Here is a 5,312-nt window from a genome sequence, read left to right on the forward strand (position 1 = left end):
TCAGCTGGGTGGGTCTTGCCTCTAGCATCTTTGCAGGGAGTTCTGCTGAAGGGTTCCTCGCTGGGCCTGCACTCTGGGTTGAATGAAGATCCGTGGGCCCCGAGCAGTCTCACTCATTCACCCGGCCTGGCCTCTGGGTATATTCAGGATCCCGTGGCCTCAGTCATCTCTCCTTTATTTTTTTGCTGCAAATTTCTAGCTTTTTACATACTTCCAGAGTGTTCATACTTACTTCTTAGAGCATTTCTAACACAGTTGATAGGACCTTACAAAAAGACTTTGTCAGATAATTTTAATGTGTGTATCATTTTGATGTTCTTTTTTATTGATTTTCTTTTCTTACAAGAGTTGACACTGGGCTAGGGAGATAGCTTAGTGGTCTAAGCACCTGTCTAACAAGAACAAGGGCCCAAGTTCAATCCCCAGTACTGCATGCCATGCCAGCCCCGGAACCTCCCGGGAACACTGAGCTGGCCACTGAAACTAGGGATGGTGGGGCACACCTGTAATCCCAGTGCTGGGGAGGCTAAGACAGGAGAATCACTATGATTCCAAGCTGCATAGCAATACCCTGTACTAAATAAATAAATGATGAAAAGAATTTTTTTAAAGAGTTGAGACTTTGTTTTTCCAACTCTGAGTTATTTTATATTATGCTTTCATTTTTTAAAATTATAATGATCTGAACCTTTTTTTTGAAATCCTTGTGTTGATATTTTTGCTTGAGCAGACAACTGACCTGCCCGAGTCTCCGACCATATTTCTATCTATAGAGCTGCTTTGAGTTGAGGTTAGCGAATACTGGGAGAAAAAAAATAGAAAAGTCACTGCAAGTTCAACAATAATTCCAAATCCAATTTTCTTCTCCAAACAATCTGCTATATTTATTGTTCAGAGTCCTAAAATAGTTGTTTCATGTATTTTTCCTACATTTTATTGCATTGCTTTCGCTGTGTGAACAGCCTGAATCGTACTGATGTCATGTTACCCACAGCTGGACCTTATTAAGTCATCTTTTAATGTATAGCTTTGATTTCTGCAAAGATTAACTGAAAAGAATGATCACACCGAGGCAGCTCCAAGTTTACAGGAGGGTCACTAACTGTATCCTGATCTGCTGCAGTGTGTACAGCCTTCACAAAGTAGTCAGGACATGTGACTACTTTGGCAGCGTTTGGCATTTGGCAATCCTAGATTTGAACTTACGTTTCATTAAATGAAAGTTAGGTCAGCATAATGCTCACTGAGAGAATGAAATAATATCAGAATGTAAATTCTTCAGCCTGCATAACAGAAAATAAGTATTAATTCTACATACTTTTAGAATTCATGATCAGGAAAAGATTATGTATAGAAATAGCACACTTTTGTTAGTCTGTTTGTAAGAATGGTTTAGTCTGTATTTCTCTTTGCTCTTTGACTGACAGAAGGTTCAGAGCTAGGGACAGTGAGGAATCAGTATGCTGGTCTATGGAACTGGTATTGCGTGTATTCTTAAGAACACTATTTTCCATTTTTATTTCAGTAGGGAAGTTGAATCACATGACTTTCATGGTAAAATATTTAAGCTTTGGACACAAATAGTTGGTCATTATTAAAAGCCAATATGTGGGGCTGGTGAGATGGCTCAGTGGTCTAAAGCACCTACTTAGAACAAGCTTAGCAAAGCACAAAGCACAAAGCACAAGGACCACGGTTCAATCCCCCAGCACCACATGCCAGCCGGCCCTGCTGCCCCCAGGTGGGCTGAGCTGGCCACACACACAAAAAAATAAATAAATAAAATTAATTAATTTAAAAAAAAATAAAAGTCAATATGTGCTATGCCTTTTAATTAATACACTATTACTAAATGTTTTCTGTTCCTTAATGAAAATTTGTAGTGATTTCTTGATAAAAACAAATGATTTCAAATTAAAATGGACATAGGTACTTCAAAGTCAGGAACACTTAGTTATAGAATGGTCACAAAACTGAAATTCCTATTTTATAATTTTAAATTTTAAAACGTGGCATTGAATATATATGACCCATTTTGAAAGACTTAGTGTTAGTTTCTTATGACACTTAATTCTGTAAAAAAAAAAAAAAAAAAAAAAGATGATGAGACTGTGCTTGTATCTTCCTGCTTCCTTCACTCCTCATTAGCATATTCATCACCGTTAACAGTATGCTTTTTTGTTGAACAGTGTAGAAACTGGCTGATTAAATATTCCATATTTTGCTTTCCAAGTCTAAAGACATTTGTAGTAAGCACATGTTGCATTAAATGACTCTTATTTAAAACGGGTTTGGTTAGATTTTGAAATAATAAAATGTCTCATGTTTTGGATGAATGCTTTCTCTGTCTTTCAGATTTTCCTTAGAAAGAGCCATTTTGAAATAGAAGTGTTTTCTGACTGCAAGTCCAATTTCTCCAGTTAGATTTATGCCAATGTGCTTTTTAAAAACTTTTTTTAATTGTTTCATGGGGCCAAATGCTTAAGCAGTTATTTTTTCTGTTTCTTTTCTTTTTGTGGGCACAAGCTCACCTTTCGCAGGGCAAGGAAAGATGACTTCCTAATCATTGCCTGAGAACTGCACCTTCAGCCTTAGCGTTCCCCAGGAATTCCATTTGTGGCAGGGCGGCAGTTTGCTCAGGCACCCAGCTTACAGGATTTGAGCAACGCTTGATGTTTTAAAATGTGGTTGCCAACCTTATCCTGTCTAGATCTTCTTCAGGCTTCAGTTTGACTACTTTGTCACACCACATGAAATAGGGTCAGAATTGTCTTCTTGAAACTCCATTGGAATATTCTGATGGCTCCCTTGCCTAGGCAGGGGGCAATATTTCTTTTTATATTTGCTTATTTTTGATAAGCTGAGGGGTTAGGGATATAGCTCAGTGGCAAAAGCACCTGCCTGGCAAGCACAAGGTCCTGAGTTCAATTCCTGGTACCTATTAAAAAAAACAAAGAAACTTGGCATGAATATTGATAAGCTGAAAAGTATGTCAAAAGTCTTCAACCTTAGGCAAAGGTTGTTAACGAGAATAAAAATTAGAAATTGACAAGATTAAGCATTAGAAAAGCTAGGTTAAGAATTTCTCAAACTGATATCACAATATGAGATGGAGAGTCCAGTAAGCAGCTAAATGTCCACATAAGAGAGGATTTATTGAGTAAATAAACATGATAACTTGGAGAATACTTACAAGTAGTACAGAGAAGGCAGATAGTAGAGCTCACAGCCCAGTTCATGATCAGCAACATGTTTTAGTCTCCTTCACACTGGGTTTGCAATTTTCTAAGTAGCACACCCTATCTTAATCCAATATAGGCCAGTAGTCCATAATAGCAGTGGGTTTTCTGTAAGACTGGCAATGTCATAAGTTGTTGACTTGAGCCTTTTACAGCTCAGCCTATTAATATGGCTTTCCTTTTTATACCTCATTTTTATACTTTTCTGCTAGATGGTTAAGATCAAGATAAAGTAAGACCTATACAACAAGAAATGGAACTTCTCTATCTGACAAGGTCAGTCAGATCCCCTCAGGATTTACCCTGAAACCTCCTTATTCACTTCTGATTGATTCTAAAGCAATGAAGGGGGTAAGCAAGCTAAGCAGTTATCAACTTCAATAGATGGAGATGAGGCAAGGGAGGGGAAAAGGATTTAAAAGAGGATTGAGGCCATCACAGCTTCCCTCCAGATAGCACACTGCTTCCTCCAGGGTGTGCGTTTACCTTGTTTCTTCCTCTTTTAACTTGGCCCAATCTGGGTAGGCAGAGCCAACTTCTTCCTCACTTTTTACATTTACTTTTTCAAATAGTCTTTGCCACTATGTTTTGCCTCTTTGGTTCAATTCTTTGTTCAGATGAGAAGGACCTACACAGACTCCAACTGCAGGAGAAGAGGCAAGCAGCCCAAAACCCGGTTACCTTTATTTGATGCACCACTTTTAGAAGGATCCACCAGATAATACTTTGGCATAGCTATCCAGGAATAAGGCTCGGGTACTGGAGACCAGGGACCCAACTGAGCCAATGGGAAACCTCTTAGACCTCACCACCATGTGTGTTTCACAGACTTTGCCAATAGGCTGTATTCTTAATGAGTGGGAAAGGGCAGTCCTGGCAATCTAAGACAGAAACAGCTTATCTACTATTGCAACACATTGTAAATTCTACCTCAACTGAAAGGTGACAAAAGATGGATGTGTGGTGGTACTTGAAATGTTGAGACTATTCTCTAGTTACAGTTTTTCTGCTTAAAACCTATAAGGTGGAATGAAATCCTTGATATACAAGCGCTTGTGAGTCTTTATCACAGGGAAGGCTCAAAAACTAGAGAATAGAGCTATCCTAGAACCCCTTTGTCTCTCAGGGAGATATGGGTCTCTCAGATCAGTTTAATACTGGGAGGTCTCTCTACCTCCTCGGGCCAATAAATCAGGCTCCATCTTCAGTTAAAAATGTACAAGCCGTACCTGAGTTGGGAAAAATCTTGTCATATCGTGACATTGGAAAGAGATTCCCTTTGGCATTTGATCCTTAACTTAGGAAATACATATTGTAGTTACAATTTATTCAGGAGTACTCATTTTTGTATTCTAAAGAGTTTATGAATTCGTTGTTACACATACAGGAAGTAACTGCTTAATGCAAGATAAATTATAAAAGAGATAAAAGCAAGAGTTATTTGCTAGAGTTGTTGACACTATGAAACTCCTTATCCTATTCAGCTCATTAAATACTGTAAAGTGTATGCCCATGTTATTTTCTCTATCCTTTCCCTGCAAGAGTAAAAAAAAAATGATAAATTTCAAATTTCATTGGTACGTGCTCGCTTCGGCAGCACATATACTAAAATTGGAACGATACAGAGAAGATTAGCATGGCCCCTGCGCAAGGATGACACTCAAATTTCATTGGTAAAACCCTGAAATCATGTTTATTCTGGTTCTAACCCTTTGCTGTACAAAAGGAAAAATCCATCTCTTAACATAAATGAGGAAAAGCTTTGTGCTAATGGAGCATGCTTTCACAATCTTTAGAAACACCCACCATGTAATACTTGGAGTTGAGCTTGCCTGTGTTTTTTGTTAGTGTGTGTTCTGTTTTTTCAACATCTTCAGTGTGTGCTGTGCTTAACTCAAGAAGACCCTTTTTTTCCTGGACTCCTTCCTATATATGACCTAACTATATTCTGATACTTCAGATAATCACCATAAATGGGGAAACATAAAAGGGCTCTTCTTAAAAAAATAAAATAAAATAAAAAATGTACAAGCGGCTATGAACTGTGCAAATGAGCAGTGTACTCTAAAGGGG

The 5,312-nt window shown here is 38.1% G+C and overlaps 1 non-coding gene across 1 annotated transcript; it reads left to right on the top strand.

The window, feature by feature from the left end:
- The first annotated feature begins 4,820 nt into the window (after positions 1–4,820).
- On the top strand, positions 4,821–4,927 carry LOC111814365. The gene has a single exon (XR_002819370.1). It is a non-coding gene; the product is annotated as a U6 spliceosomal RNA (small nuclear RNA).
- The last annotated feature ends 385 nt before the right edge of the window (positions 4,928–5,312 follow it).

Source organism: Octodon degus, unplaced genomic scaffold (assembly GCF_000260255.1).
Source record: "Octodon degus isolate 3935 unplaced genomic scaffold, OctDeg1.0 scaffold00298, whole genome shotgun sequence".
In the NCBI taxonomy this organism is placed as follows: Eukaryota; Metazoa; Chordata; class Mammalia; order Rodentia; family Octodontidae; genus Octodon; species Octodon degus.